Here is a 17,272-nt window from a genome sequence, read left to right on the forward strand (position 1 = left end):
ACACACCCCACCACCTTTTCTTTCTTTTACGTGTTTTTTTGGGGCGGGGGGAAAGAGGGAGAAGGAAAAAAATAATAACAAGAAGCCGAAATAAAAGGTTACAGTTCTTCCGATCGCAGTAGGCAAAGACGCCGGCCGAAAAGATCCGGGCGTTAAACCCGAACTAAAGAGCTAAGAATGAGTTTGGGGATTTCGGTCCCCCCGCTTTCCCCGTGGAGATGTAGGGTTTTGGTAGGTACGTTGGTGCCGAAGCTTTGAGACTCCGATGATGATTATTATTGCCTCTCGAGTTGTTACTAAGTTGCCAGGACCTTATCAAAGGGAAACAATCTCTAGCCAACTCCCCCAGGCTTTGGAACGTCAGAAGTAAGTGATCCTGCCGCCCCAATCGTATTATGCCTGCAATTCTCTTCGTGCTGCAGGAACCTTAAAGGGACAGGCAGCATTCCCTCCTCCCGGTTCTGCCAGCTCCATTCCCTGCCTTTAACCCTTTTATTGCCCAATCAACTCAACCCTTTCTTTTCCAAACTCTCCTTCCTCTCCCCCCCCTTCCCCCCATGAGATAAAGATCAATTGCTGTTTGAACTCTCTTCCTTTTCTTTCACCGTACAATGCCCAGCAATGGCTGTATTGCTCTTTTGCAGAGGGGGGTGGGAGGGGGGTGGGATGGTCAACTCTCACAGAGGGAGGATGCCATCATGTTTGCAATGTAGCCCTTCCACAGCCCCTCCTTCTTCTCTTCCTCCTCCTCCTCCTCCTCCTCTTGGCTTCATCTTAGAAAGAAAGTAACCCTTTTCCTTTTATTTATTTTTATTCTGCATCACAACTAAACCCCACAGCTGCCGCCTCCTCCTCTTCCTCCTCCTCTTCTTGGGTTCATCTTAGAAAAAATAAGTCTTTTCCTTTTATTTCTTTTTATTCTGCATCCCAACTAAACAATCTCTGATTGTAATAGAACTGGCACACCAACAAAACTCTGTTTAACCCCCCCCCCATATGTTAAATATTAAACAGACGCGGAATGCTTTAGAAAGGGCTTTAGACAAAAGGTTCTAATTAGGGACTGGATCTGGCGTGCACGTTTCAGGCCAATCCACCTCCTTACAAAAGTCGAGATCTTTTAGGGGGTTTTAACTATTTTATGGGCCGTCCCAGAAAACAGAAATCCAAAACTTTTGAACTTGATGTGAAGTTCTAGTGCCACAGTGTGCATCAAGTCATGATTCCAATCTATTTGTCTCACAATTCATACCTTTATGAATTCACACACACACACAGAGGTTTAAATCTATGTGAAAATTTGTGGCATTTCACTTTTTAACTGCCCTTTAAGAAATAAGAATAATCAGCATGAATAAGATTTGGAAATAAATGTCTTTTTCTCAGTAAGAAAAACTGTCTTTAATCACATTATAATTAATTTTTATCACCCAGCACAGAGACCTTGTTCCTTGTGCTAAAAGCTGGACAAATACAGATGACACCACATTTTTCTTTTCTTTTCTTTTTTCTTTTAAAGTGCATATTCGGAAGAATGCTGCTTTAGCCTATATTTACTCTCACAAGTGCAAATTGAATTATACCATGGGTGCAAAGATGACTGTTTTAGGGCACTAAAAGAGCAGTACAGTAATTTCTTCTTTGTTCAAGTGTTGTTGATCAAAATTGAAATTGCATGCATCTTTATGAGTTCCTTGCCTGATCTTCTTTATGCTTTCTCCAACTTTTTCTCCCCAAAGCATCCTTCCTGACTATTTACTTTGCAGAAATTGTTTTCTCTCAAACTAAGATCCAGATTTAATTTCCTGATAACCCAACAAACAGCTTGAAGGGAAAATAAATGGAACGCAAACTTTAATTAGATACTGAGTATCTCGGAGAATCAGACGCAACTGAACAGAAGGAGAAAAAAAATACCCAAATCTATTATTCAAAATAGGCATGCTTGTTAAACATTGCACAAAGTCCCACAGAATGCAGATGAAAAAAGGGGTGAGTCCTCAATCCCATGGTTGTGGTCACTATCTCTAAACTTCCCACCACTTCAGACACACAGATTCATTGCACACAATCATTTATAATATTTTTTTTGTTTGTTTACATTTATACCCCGCCCTTCTCCGAAGACTCAGGGCGGCTTACAATGTATAAGGCAATAGGCATAATAATATGGTTGGCTTGGTCTTGCTCTAGCTATGTGGGGAAACTAGCCATTGTGATTTATAAACCATGATTTATTATTTAAGTTATGGCATCCCACCCAACTATGGCTTATTCAACAAATTCAGCCAGTCTGTTTAAAGAGTTTTAAACTATGATTTATAACTGAGACTACTGTAGAGCCACAAAAGTGTTTTATTCAATGCCTCCCCAAAATAGAATAGATTTTTTTTATTGGCCAAGTGTGATTGGACACACAAGGAATTTGTCTTGGTGCATAGGCTCTCGGTGTACATAAAAGAAAAGATACCTTCATCAAGAATTCTAAGGTTCAACACTTAATGATAGTCATAGCATACAAATAAGCAATCAGGAAGCAATATCAATATAAATCATAAGGATACAAGCAACAAAGTTACAGTCATACAGTCATAAGTAGGAGGAGATGGGTGATGGGAACGATGAGAAGATTAATAGTAGTGCAGATTCAGTAAATAGTTTGACAATGTTGAGGAAAATATTTGTTTAGCAGAGTGATGGCCTTCGGGGAAAAACTGTTCTTGTGTCTAGTTGTTCTGGTGTGCAGTGCTCTATAGCGTTGTTTTGAGGGTAGGAGTTGAAACAGTTTATGTCCAAGATGTGAGGGATCTATAAATATTTTTATTTATATATAGTGTGAATTATACTGATTAAAGAAAGCTTGGCTTGTTATGATGCATGAGGCCAATCTCTGCAAGTATGATTGATGCCATTATTTGTCATAATTTCTAAACCAAGCTTAGACAGACTGAAAAGTGGGCTAAAATTTGGCTCTGTGAAGAATCTCTTACTTCAGAATAGACCATTTCCTTAAAATGTCCCTTTTAATCAGTATATATGTGTATAGCACAACTTTAGTCCAAGAAGTGTGTACTTGTGAGTGTGTACATTAGCCTCCCTATTAACACTTGAGAGGTACACAAGATTTCCATAAGCACTGCTAATGTCTTCCCAAACCCCCTGAGGGATTGGAGAGAGAAGGTAGCCTTGCCAAGGCTGGGAGGCAAAATAGATTTGGCTCATTCAGGCTTCCATGGAGGACAAATGCCTATGGAGCTTCTGGAAGCTACAGGGATATATTTGAGTGCAAGGGCCAGCCATCTAAGATTTAGGGATGGGTCTTGAAATATCACCCCAAGTATGAAAAAGTGAGGCCATTTGCTTAGACTTAATGCAGTTAATGGGGTTTATACACAGTTGTGGATGAGAAGGAAACCATAGTTCTAGGTAGATTTTTCCAGAGTAAAATGCACAGCCATCATGAAAATATATATTTTTAGCATTTGTTATAATAGCTCAATTCTATTCTTCCTTTTAGTGCCTGTCTCAAATGAATGGAAAAGCAGCTTGCCGATCCCTCTCTTCTGCTCCCAAAACAATTGTTGTTTAGGGCATGGTTTCTATCAGCCCCAGTCACCACGATAAAAAATAAGGGATGATGGGAGCTGTAGTTCAAAGGCATCTGCAATACCATAGGAAATCAGTCTGCCAGGGAGAGTGTTGTGCTGCTCCAGGACCAAGAAGGAATAACAGCTCAAAAAGAAAAGGAAAAAAAGAAAGCTCCATGTAGCCACACACCACCCTTTCCAAAATACCAGCTTCGGCCATCTTTTCCCATGAAAGCAATTTATATTAAGCCTCTTTGAAATACAAAGCCTCCCTACAACCTATAATTAGCCTTCCAGACGAACTTTTGCAACAACACATATGCATTGACTTCACCTGCGACCTGATCTTTGCGAGCTATTCACGGAGCCGGGAAATTGCAAGAAAACAAACGCCGAATTTAGAAAAGCCTAGCCAAGCCGTGGGCCGTCGATCCCCTCCCCTATCAAAGCCCTGGGCCTGGAGAAAGAAAGAAAGAAAGAAAGAAAGAAAGAAAGAAAGAAAGAAAGAAAGAAAGAAAGAAAGAAAGAAAGAAAGAAAGAAAGAAAGAAAGAATCACCCAAGACCTAGGGAGAACCAGAAGCCACCAGGAAAAAAAAAACACAGAGAGAGAGAGAGAGAGAGAGAGGACTCTGTAATTACAGAGCATCAAAAGGTGCGCAAAGTCCCTTTGAAGACCCGTCTCCCCATTGACGTCACGGATCAGGATGGCCCCACGTGGGAGCGCAGCCTGCGCCTGGAGAAAAACGGCGCTGAGAAGGGAGGAGGTGGACTCCTCTTTCCAGGATCCAACCTGTCCAGGATGGTTGGTTGACCATGATTTGGAGAAAGGACGGTCTCCTATTAAAGGAGAGCATGGATGCTGACAGCTAAGCTTTCTTTCCCTAACCAAGCCCACTGCTTGGCTGGGAAGGGGAGGGGTTGCAAAGCACCCTTGAACTCGACTAAGTGCCCCCCCCCCGGTATCAATGAATGAATGAATGAATGAATAGCACAAGGAGCCCTCCGCCCTCCTCCCTCCACAGGCGGGGGATCCCCAGCCACTGCAGGCCTAGCCTAGGAGACCCTTAGCATTTCTGACTCGCCCGGCTCGCTCCCCAAACCGCGCTGGTGGGCGTCATCGCGGCCCTTCCCATTGGCCTTTCCGCCAGCCTTTACTCCCCCTCTTGGCTTCTCCGATTGGACGGCTTGGGAAGAGAACCCACGTCCTGCGATTGATACATTGGCAGAGGCCGCGGCGGGAGGGGCAGCCGACCCGCTCGCTTTTTTCTTAATGAACTTTGCGTGTGCTGGCCGCGGGAGACCGGAGAAGGGCGGGGGGAGGCGGTTTGGGAAACTTTGGCTTAGCCTGATCCCGATTTGACAGTTGATTCGAAGTTCGGTTCGAACCGGGAAGTCCGATGTAGGATATCCGAATTCTCCCTTTTATTTATGCCGGGTCCCCTGAACGAAGGAAGGCACGTTAGATTAACAGGAGTGAAGAAGGCAGCTCGATCATTTGGGATCGTGGACTCGTGTTTGTTAAGTCTGAATTGGAATATTCTTAAATATCCCTAGATGACCTGTGTCTGAATTGGGGTGTTATTATAAAGAAAATTGGATTATTTTTATGTACACAACAAGATGAAATTCGAACTGCCAATATTTTAGCTGGTGTTGGCCTTCATAGACATTGAATTTCTTCCCAAGAACCTAGGATGACATAATGTATCTGCATAGTATAATTGGGGATCCAAGCAGTGTGGCCTTTTGTAATTGGCATATGAATATTTTGTCAATGCACAGATTTTCTAAGCTACATCCAAGATTTTTTGATATGGTCCCCAGTCTGTTGATAACCACTGGGATCACCATAGCCAGTGTATGCCTAATCTTTCAGCTTTGATAATAATTTCTCCAATTGATCTTCTCCAATTCTTTGTCTTTTATTCTACTATCTCCTGGTATTGCAACATCAGTGGAACAACCTGCCTCCAGAAGTTGTGAATACTCCAACACTGGAAGTTTTTAAGAAGAGATTGGACAACCATTTGTCTGAAATGGTATAGGGCCGTGATGGCGAACTTATGGAATGCATGCCGAAGCGGCATCCAGAACCATCCCATGAGGAATGCACGACCTCGCTGGCTCTTCTTCCGCCTTCCTGTGCACACATATGCGGCGGTCAGCTGACTGTTGCATGCACAGGAGCGGCGAAACCCGGAAGAGCGGCGTTCCATTGTGCATGCACAGGCCAGCACCCGAACTTCTGGGTTTATGTTGCGCGCATGCACGATGGCCAGTTGTTTGTCAGGCGCGCATCCAGGTGCCAGCTCGCACAGGTTCGATGGACCGCCATTCTTCCGGGTATTGGCGCTCCCACGCGCGCAAAGGCCAGCAGGGCCGCGCAGTCTAGGCAGAATGGTTTTGCGTGCCATTTCCAGCATGCAGGCCAGCACGCGGTGATGTGAAACATTAGCCATCACTGGTATAGGATTTCCTGTCTGAGCCGAGGGTTGGACTACAAGCCCTCCAAGGTCCCTTCCAATTCTATTATTCTGTTCTGTTCTGTTCTGTTAGTAGCCAGTGTACGTACATACCTGCTCGGTTTCTTGCTTCTATTTTTAAAATTGGGTGGGGGGGATGTTACAAGTACCCTTAACCACAGTGGACTCCAGTGTGAACTTGTTGGCCCGGGTATTGAGATCAAACTTGGCAAAGGTCTAGTTCTCAGGTGTCAAACTCGTGGCGTCATGTTGCCGTCACATGATGTTTTGTGACTTTTTCCCATTCACAGAGCTGGGATGGGCGTGGCTTGCGCGTGACGCCTCCAGCCTGTGGGCTGTCAGTTTAACATCCCTGCTGTAGATGGACAAGTGAGGGCTTACAACAGCTACATTGCTTTAGATCAGGGGTCTCCAACCTTGGCAACTTTGAGCCTGGTGGACTTCAACTCCCAGAATTCCCAGAGTTGAAGTCTACCAGGCTCAAAGTTGCCAAGGTTGGAGACCCCTGCTTTAGATTTCAACACTGAAATCCACTCTTACCTGCTTTTATTTATTTATTCAACTTGTATGCTGCCCGGTAACAACTCTGGGCAGCTCACAAGAACCAAAACAAGGAAATAACACTAAAGCCAATTAAAAGGAAGATAAAAATCGCATGACAGGCCAGATGAAAAAGAAGGAAAGATGTGCGTAGAGGCAAGTTTCATAATGCTTCTAAAGCAGGGGTCTCCAAACTTTTGCAACTTTAAAATTTGTGGACTTCATCTCCCAGAATTCTTCGGCCAGCATAGCTGTTTTAAACAATTGCACAGTAGGAGTCATCCAGATCTAGTATTTTTACAAATAACTGAAGACAGCGAACATATCCAACACACCTTCCCCACAACAACAATCCCTTGAGGTAGGCTGGTCTGAGAAAAAATGACTGGTCCAAAGTCACCCAGCTGGCTTTCATGGCCAAAGCAGGAATTGAACCCACAGTCTCTTGCTATCTAGCCTGATGCCTCAACCACTAGACCAAACCAGCTGAGGTCTCTTAACCCACTTGTTTTTCTGACTATAATGAACCCTGAGATAACCCTTCTAGGGAAATGGCTTTATTTTAGAATCCCAGCCATCAACCTCACATTTATTTCCTAAACCTGCAACATTATTTTTTTTTAAAAAAGAGAAATATATTTTGTACAACAGGGAGTGGAATAAAAAAAATTACACTAGAGCAACAAAGTAGAAGAATGAAGGACAGTGAAGTTTCCTTCATACAGTATGTGGCTTAGCTAGAAAAAAAAAGATTTGCAGAAAAGCAAGCAATGATCAAAGAACCCCTCTCATCCATGGACCCATGTCCTCCCACAGACACACCCATTTTTGCACATCATCAAGGTCTGCCCTGCCACCATGATGTCTGGCTTGCCCTGAAAAGCTGCAATTGGCACAATGAGAATGGCTTATTTTGCAATCCAATAATCACTTTAAAAAGGAAAAAAAAACCACCATAAATGTAACCTAGTGATACTTTGCATATACCCAATAAACTTGCTAGTTTAATTCTCACAGCAGTGGAATTCCCTGTCCTCTTTTGTACTCCAGCAAAACACAAAATGTCTGAAAAGGCACTTTTGAACAATGATGCTGATATTCAAAGTCTCTACCCAATGGTAGAGCCAACCCGGCTGCAGCATTGATGGGACAGGATATGAAGGAAGTGGAGTTGCCTTGCTGAAGCGTCACCTCATTGAATGCTGGTTCTGCCTCTATAGATCAGGTTTTAATTTGGATTAGGCAACTCACGCATAATAGGTTGTCTTTCACTGGACCTTTCCCCCCTTACACAAACATCGTGGTAAGCTGTTTTTTCTGCTGGATGGCCATGACGTGGCTTTCATTCTACCCCCAAACTTTGAATGAGACAGTCTTAAGTCATCTAACTTGAACTGGTGTTTTTTCCCCCATTTCTGAAACTGTCCAAAGGCATCTGTCCCTGTCTCCCTCCCTCTCCTTCTCTTCCTCCTCCTCCTCCTCCTCCTCCTCTTCAGAGTGGCTCTTCCAACATCACCCAGCTAGCTTCATGTCTCAGTGGAACTAAAAGTCAACATCTTCACTTTCCAGCCTGAGGCTTTAATCACTAGACCAAACTGGCTGTTTCAAGACAGATTTAAGGTATGTCATTTATGCTTTGTGACCCATCACTTTGGAGGGAAACTAGGTGATCTCAGTGGCTCAAAATAGGCAGCATAGGTAGTTCTCAACCTTCAACCATTCGTTTAGTGACTCAAGTTACAACAGCACTAGAAAAAAGTGATTTTTGACCGTTTCTTACACGTGCCACCATTGCAGCATCCCCATGGTCACGAGTTCAAAATTTGGGGATTTGGCAACTGGAATGTATTGATGATGGTTGTCGGTGTCCCTGGGTCATGTGAACACCATTTGTAGCTTCCCAGTCAGCTTCTAACAGGCAAAGTCCTTGGGGAAAGTCCAGATTGGTTTAAATGGCTGCATGATCCACTGAACAGCTGCAGCAATTCACTTCATAACTGTGGCAAAAAAGGTCCTAAAATGGGCCAAAAACTCACTTCACAACTGTCTTGCTTAGCAATGGAAATTTTGGGCTCATAAGTCAAGGATTATCTATAGAGGCAGGACTGGAATCAGCAAATAAGGACAGCAAACTTCATGGTAGTATTGTTTTCTGTCAATTTATGAAGGAGCAGAGACGGATATATTGACTGACTAAACTGATCTTTATAGTTGTGCCAGTCTAATATTTTCTTTGCATGTGATTGTCTTCAGTGCTTAGGATTCTTACACTCTCATTTTATCATTTACCACAGTCTTATGCTAAAGTAAAGTTTGCCTACGCTCTGAAAGTTGTCTTTCAACCTCAATCGCTTTTGGAGTTCTTTCGCTGCTAATTTAAAAAAAGTTAGAAAAATAATGTTCTGTCTACTGCCATAAAGGTAAAGGTAAAGGTTCCCCTCCTCACACATATGTGCTAGTAGTTGCCAACTCTAGGGGGCAGTGCTCATCTCCGTTTCAAAGCTGAAGAGCCAGCACTGTCCAAAGATGTCTCCATGGTCATGTGGCCGGCATGACTCAACGCCAAAGGCACACGGAACGCTGTTACCTTCCCACCAAAGCCAGTGGTCCCTATTTTTTCTACTTGCATTTTTTACATGCTTTCGAACTGCTAGGTTGGCAGAAGCTGGGACAAGTAACTGGAGCTCACCCCGTTACACGGCAGCACTAGGGATTCGAACCGCTGAACTGTCGACCTTTCGATTGACAAGCTCAGCAACTTACAGTAGCCCCTGAGCCACCGCGTCTCTCTCTACAGCCATAGCTCTGTTTAAAAGTTCATTCCTTGTCTTCGTATTTATGTCTTACCAAAGAAACCTTAAAACTGAACTACAGTCTTTGGGATCCTTTCTTCATGATTGCAACCCAGGTTTCATTCTCCCAGTCCTTTCTCATACGCTTTTCTGTTCAACCATTCATACAGTAATTCCCAGAATATGCTTATTTCATTTATTGTTTAGGAAATTGTTATGGCAATCCATCTTAAGCAAATATCTCTGGGCAGTTCACAATACAAAACAATAAAAACCACAAGCAGTATAAATACAGTACATATAAAAATACCACATAGCTAACAACCCAGCTCTAATACCAACGCTGCACATGCTGCTGCCTTATGAACCAATTGGAACTTTTAAATGTTTTTCAGGGACAGTCCCATGTGGAGCTCATTGCAGTAATCCAGGCAGGGAGTGAATAAAGCATGAGTGACTGTGAGCAGAACCTCCTGAGCTAGGAAAAGGTGCAACTGATGCCCAATTGGACCTGCGCAAAGGCCCTCTTAGTAACAACTGCCACTGACTCCTTGAGCAGCAGTTATGAGTCCAGGAGAGTCCCCAGATTGTGCCTTAACTTTCTTTGGGGGAGTGCAACCCCATCCAGAGTTACTGTTGGAACAGCTCCAGGACCTGGGTGTCCCCAAGCATAAAGATATTCAGTGTCACTGAGACTTAAGTTGCAACCTGTGGATCTCCATCCAGACCCCCATAGACTCCAGACACTGGCTAAGCATTTCTGCAACATCACTTGCACGATGCTGACCGATGAACATGTTCAGCAGCTTCATGTAAAAATTAAATTGGATTAAGGAAAGAATTAAGCCCCAAGGTACTCCACATGGCAGCAACAGGATTAGACCTCTTCCCCTCCATCAATGCTGTCTGCTGACTGAAACTGACCTCAAAGGAAGGTGGAGAACCATCTCAGAACTGTGCCTCCCAAGGCCACCCAATAAACTCACTCAAAAGATGGCATGGTCAGTGGTATCAAAGGCCACCAAGATATCCAGGAGGGCCAGGACGGAGGTACCACCCCATCCCAAACCTTCCAGAGAGTATCCACAAGCGTAACCATTGCTGTTTTGATGCTATAACCTGAAACCAGACTAAAAAGGATTCAACTCAGGGGTGAAATGCTCCCGGTTCAGACTGGATCGCCCGATACGGTAGCAATTGCGGCGGGTGGTTGGGAGAACCGGTAGCAAAAATCCCTGGCCCCCCTTCCTCCCACATACTGAGCCACGCGATCATCAGAGTTTTTTGGGTTTTTTTTACTTTTAAAAGCATTTTTTCCTTCGGCCAAAAAAATGCTTTTAAAAGTAAAAAAAAAGCCTCTGATGATCGCACGGCTCAGCTTGGATCGTCAGACCCTTTAAAAGCATTTTTTCTACAACCTCTTCCGTTGAAGAGGTTGTAAAAAAAGAAGCTTTTAAAAGGCTCCTCTGGCAATCCCAGCTGAGTTGCCTGATTGCCAGAACCTTTTAAAAGCATTTTTTACAACCTCTTCAGCTGAAGTGGTTGTAGAAAAAATGTTTTTAAAAGATTCTGGCGATCAGGCAACTCAGCTGGGATCATCAGAACCCTTTAAAAGCTTATTTTCCTCTGCCGATCCCAGATGAGTTGCCTGATCATCACAGGATTTTAAAAGCATTTTTTACAACCTCTTCGACCAAAGAGGTTGTAGAAAAAATGTTTTTAATTTTTTTAAAAAAAGTTGGCCACACCCACCCAGTCACATTACCACCCCACCACCAAGCCACGTCCACAGAACCGGTATTAACAAATTTTACATTTCACCCCGATCCAAATGATATACACTTATTTTCTCTGAGCCTTTCTAGCTTCATAGGGCTAGTCTCTCAACAACCTTCCCTAGGAGAGGAAGGCTTGCAAACTGGTTGAAAATTGCCCAGTACTACTGGATCAAAACAATTGCCTTTTGAGAAAGGGATAGAACGCTTCCAAAGCAGGTAGAAGTACTTCCTTCTGCAAAGGAGCATCCACAGCTTGAATCCAATCACATATCGCCTCCCAGGAGGTCTTAACCAGCCAGGAGGGACATGGGTCCAGAGGTGGGTTTCAGCAGGTTCTGACCAGTTCTGGAGAACCGGTAGTGGAAATTTTGAGTAATTTGGAGAACTGGTAGTAAAAATTCTGACTGGCCCCACCCCCCATCTATTCTCTGCCTCCCGAGTCCCAAGTGATTGGGAGGAAATGGGGATTTTGCAGTATCCTTCCCTGGACTGGGGAGGGAATGGAGATTTTGCAGTATCCTTCCCTGGACTGGGGAGGGAATGGAGATTTTGCAGTATCCTTCCCCTGGAGTGGGGTGGGAATGGAGATTTTGCAGTATCCTTCTCCTGCTATGCCCACCAAGCCATGCCCACCAAGCCATGCCACGCCCACCAAGCCACACCCACAGAACCGGTAGTAAAAAAATTTGAAACCCACCACTGCATGGGTCTAATATACAAGTGGCCACATTCACAGCTCCAAGGATCTTGCCCAATTCTTCATGACCAATTGGTTAGAACTATTTCCGGATACTTGAGCAAAACTGTTCCTCGGTCCGTTCCATAGATTTTACCCAGCCAAGAGTCCAACACTGAGCAGATAGGGTTACCTTCCTGTTTGGCTACCAATATCCTCTACTGACATCTGGAAATTGAATGTGAAATCTTTCTCATCTTCTCTTTCCATAGTTGAGGCTGTAACACTTCGCTCTCAGGGTTAAGATCTCCTTTGAGGTTGAAGACAAATTGGAGATAACTTCAAGGTCTCGACTTCCTCACCAACCCATCCCCAAGAGAGATCCTATCAAAGTTAAAAAAAACAAAAACAAACCCTAACCTTGGGAAACTTTCAGTCCCATCCTTCAAGACTACTCTCCCACTCTTGCCTTCCCCCTGACTTGGAGGAGTAGCCATTTAAAAATGATTTCTCTTCTGTGCAGATAGAAATAATTCTTCTCTTTTGCCAAGAACGGAGTCAGCCAGGCAACCGGTGAGTTGGAGTTTTCCTCCTGTTGTTAAGATTGATGTGCGACATGGGTGGTCTTATCTTTTTTAATTTCGGGGCACCATATGGACAGTCTGCACACACCTCTCTTCTTTTTAATCCTTTGCAGATTAATAGAAGGAGTCTCTCTCTAACAGTAAGGAGGATGAAAGAGGGCAGGCAGGAAGGAGGCAACATATGCAACTGGTTTCCGCTTTGAAGTTGCAGCACCCACACCTTCTGTCAGATCCTTGCCTGATGAGAAAGAAGTGTCTCTGGACAGAGTGCAGTCTGGACACTTCCAAAGTGGCCCCGCTATCTAAAACGTTGCATCTGTTTTCACCTTTTAGAACTCAAGAGGGTTTCACAGTCACCCCTCTCATTAAATCCGTGCAGATCTCAAGGGTGAATCCTAGGAACATGTCCCAGGTGTAAGTGCAGGCTCCAATAAAACTCTTTTCGATTCTACTTTTCTATGTCTCCATGAAGTTCAGCGGCTGACAGCCCCTCAAGAATCAACCTAGTTAGGAAAGAGTCAGTAGGGAAAGGGGCAGGCGGGGAGAAGATACCCATTTAATGCAGCCTTGATCTGGGATATTATCAGGAAATTCACATTTGGCAGCTAACATCTTCAGCAGTCAACTTAACACAAGGCAGCAGCATGGCCACTTTGAACAAAGGCGTGCAGTTAAGAAAAAGAAGAAAGAAATCATTTTGCCACAAATCAACGCATGCCATCCTTGAAACGCTATGCCAGCCCGTCCTTTGTCTTAGAGAAAACAAGCTGTCTGAAAGTCCCCCCTGGCAGCAGAAACTCTTTTTTTTTTTTTTTGGCTCCGGCAGAAGTCAAGATTTCACCTCAAATCCTAAAACCTGCTATTCAGGCATTGCCACTGACATCATAGACACATGCGAGGCGATGGTGTAGCATTCTCACCAGTGGTCATGATGATAACAAGATCAAAGGCTCGCAACTACTCCAGCTGAAGTGATGGAACAGGTTTGATCAAAATGAAAGAAAGGGCCTGTATATAGAGCATATGAGTGGCTTGGAGCCCACATGTTGGCTAATACCTTTGAAGTTACCCTTTTTTTAATTGTAAATTACTTCATAGGTGCATTAAGCTGCTCTCAGCACTGTTCATCTGTATAAGTGGATTGTATAATAAGTCAAAAAAACACATGACAAGCCTTTTTCCCCAAGCCAAAAAAAGCAAAACGAATTACAGCTCCCAGGCAGGTCAGCAGCTTCTGATCTCAGAAAGGAAGTCAAAAAAAAGAAGATGAAAAGAATGTCCTTTTGGACAGGTGTGGTCCTAGCCAGCTCCCCCAACTTGGCACCTTCCTCCCAGATGTTGGGGGAAAGAGGGCTAGGACTCAACCCCAGTCTGCACAGAAGTATAATATTTTGGGTCTCCACTCATCTTACCCATCTCTGTTCCCCCCAGCCACAGTCTCCCCACACCCTTTGAAAACAACTCCCTTCCTTTCCTTGGAGAAGACTGTGAAATTTCTCTCCAGCTAACTAGTGCTGCTGAATTTATGGGAATTATTACCAGATTAAACAAGCTCCTTCAAGAAGGCTGCAACAATTTATACACCTGAGTTCGTGTGCGTTCACTTGCAGCTTGAGCTACAGAGAGCTATTCAGAGAAACACTGACATGCCCTCCTTAAACCAACAGCGCGCTTTTCAGCACAGGCAGTCCTCAACTTACAACAGTTCGTTTAGTGACCGTTTCAAGTTACAACATCACTGGAAAAAAAGTGGCTCATGACCGTTTTACACACTTCTAATGTTGCAGTGTCCTGGGATCACGTGATCATTTTTGGTGACCTTTTGACAAGCAAAATCAATAGGCCGAAGCCAGATTCACTTAATAACCATGTAACTAACTTAACCGCTGCAGTGATTCTCTTAGTAACGGTGGCAAGAAAGGTTGTAAAATGGGACAAAATTCACTTAATAACTGTCTCACTTAGCAACAGAAATTTGGGGGGGGGGTTTCCATTGTGGTCGTAAGTCAAGGACTACCTGTACAGTTGAAAATAAAACCAGCCTGTAAACAAACAGTTCAACTTCATTGTTAATATTTGATTATGTTTATTCTGCATTCCCTAAAACAGGAGTCCCCAACCCCTGGTCCGTGGACTGGCACCGGTCTGCGGCATACCAGCAACTGGTCCACACAAACAAGCAAAGTCATCCATAGGATGCAGGCAGCATGCAAAAACACGCCCCTTCCGGGCCGCGGAAATACCTCACTCCATGGAACCGGTCCCTGGTGCCCAAAAGGTTGGAGGCCGCTGCCCTAAAACGCTTCAGCTGCTAATTTCAGCAGATTTGGCTACCAAACAAGAACAGTCTGCTGGTCAGTCAGCAATTCTATCCAATCGCACAGGCCTGCAAAGCTTAGAAATTCCTTTGCTTTCAAAGAAGAGGAGGAAGAGGAGGAGGAGGGAAGGGGAAGGAAGGCAAGAAAGGAATTCCTCCTCCTCTGCTGATAACATTATAATACAGTAATTACTAAGGCTAAGAAAGAAAACGAAGGAACTTCCTGGAAATACGATCCTTATTTAGAGCAATCCAATATTGCCTTGGAAAAAGCCCACATAAGGCTACCAGATATCTGAACAGGCAAAGAAGCATGCAGACAATTGGGAATGGAGGACAAATGGCAGGGGAAGGACGAGACCCTGCTTAATTGTCTTGGCATCTGCGGCAAAAATTACAGCAAACCACAATGAAAATTTTTTATCTTCAGCTCATAGACCCCTTCATTCAGAGATTGTTCATCGATTGCCAAACATTTATTATGTGAGAATAATTTAATAAATAATACTTTAACTAATGCTGCTATGAATAATAACAATAATAATAGACAGTCCCATCAACCCTTGGTTTGATATTGTTCACTTTGAGGAACTGGCCTTAGGCCTATGTGTACATAAAATTACTTTTTCCAGCATCCCCAAAAAATTGTTTTTCAATTGCAATGTGTTTTTTTTTCCAATAAATCTTTATTTTCAGGAGCAAACACCAATGATAATATAGAATCGACAATGCTGCACTTTCCAAATTTCACCATAGAACTGGATGAAGATGAGGATGAGTCATATAACCTATGGGCTATAGTGAGGGGCTGGATTGAACCAAAATTGCAGGAATTAGGAAAGAAATTAAAGAATGTAAACGGTTAATTAATTCTAGACCGTCGTGTCTGTCAACCATCAGAAAAAGACAATTTACAAGATCATATTAAAAAAATGAATTACTGTTACGAAAACATCTGGTGTTTTTTTTTAAAATACACTCAAATATCTAGTATAGGGGTCTCCAACTCTGGTCTGTGGACCAGCACCAGGCCATGGCATGCCAGAAACGGGGCCACGCAACCAAGCAAAACTCTATGCACGGGATGCAGGCAGCACACTAAACCACACCCCCTCCTGCCCCCGAAAAAAACTCTCTCTATGGAACCAGTTCCTAATGCCCAAAAGGATGGGGGACACTGATCTAGTATAAAACGGGATCTCAAAGATAGAGATACAATTCCCTCTTTGTCATTTCTTATGCTTCTTATTTAAGTCAGGCTTAAGGACCACTAGCAGGATGGAATTGAGATTCCTTATGGCTGCAGCCATTTCATGCACAAAGGACCATTTCACTTCACATGCAGAGGAGCTAGCCAGATACATCTGCCTCCAGGAAGCCTCCAGCATGGAGCCATGGAACCATCCTCTTGCTTGTCCCCATCCTCTTCAAGGGCCAGAATCAGTCGTCTCAAGGCGGAGCTTCCAAATTAGCCAGGAAATGTTGACTGGTTTTTTGTCTTTGTTGGCACAAGGACCCTGCAGGCATCATGCCAGGTGGCATCCATAGGCATCACAAGGACCCTGCAGGCATCATGCCCTTGAGAGAACCGATCCTGGGTCTTGAAGAGATTGGGGACAAGCAAGAACATGGCTCCACGATCTGCTGGATCTCCTGGAGGCGGCTGGGTGCATCTGGCTAGCTCCTCTGCAGCTGCAGCCAGAAAGCCCAGCATCCCTTGGAAGGGGAAGGGGACAGACAGACTGGACTAGGCCAGTCTTTCCCTCTCTACCTTATCTTCTGGAGAGCAGCCAGATGTAAAAGAGGACCAGGTTCCTGCATTTTTAACAGCTGCACAGTGGGAGGGATTGCAGGCATGCAAACTAGACCTGCTAATTTTTTTGCAGTAAGTCTTTGCCTGGCATCTGGATGCCAAAATCCTTGATTGTCACTTGCCTTGCTGAGGGTTTCTGCCAGTTGGGTGTTTTACCTTCACATTCCCAAGGTCCAAGCTACCCACTGGGACATATTTCTTTATCCCTCTTGCTGTCACTTAGGAATGGGAAAGCATTTTATTCCCTCCTGTGCACAGCACCAGCTATAGAGAAAACTTTTTTTTTTTTTTGGCTATTGGTCAAAGATCATAGCTACTGGCCAGGGGACATGGGATAATTTTAGGCTAGTCTTCCAATCTTAGTCTTCACCTCTTGGAAGAAAAATAAACCATTAATTGAATGAATGCAGTGAGCAAAGGATGAGAGCTGCTGCGAGTCAGGGAGCCAGCATTGTCCGAAGACATTTTCCATGGTCATGTGACCAGCATGGCTATATGCCAGAAGTGCACAGAACACTGTTACCTTCCCACTTAAGTGGTACCTATTAATCTATTTGCATTTGAATACATTTGAACTGCTAGTTTGGCAGGAGCTCAACCCATTGTGCAGAGCTCAGGTCTCCAGCCTGGGCTGTCAGCTCTCCAGAGCTGACAAGCTCAGAGTCTTTAACCACTGAGCCATTGTTTATCTGAAAACAAAT

This window comes from Ahaetulla prasina, chromosome 2 (genome assembly GCF_028640845.1).
Source record: "Ahaetulla prasina isolate Xishuangbanna chromosome 2, ASM2864084v1, whole genome shotgun sequence".
In the NCBI taxonomy this organism is placed as follows: Eukaryota; Metazoa; Chordata; class Lepidosauria; order Squamata; family Colubridae; genus Ahaetulla; species Ahaetulla prasina.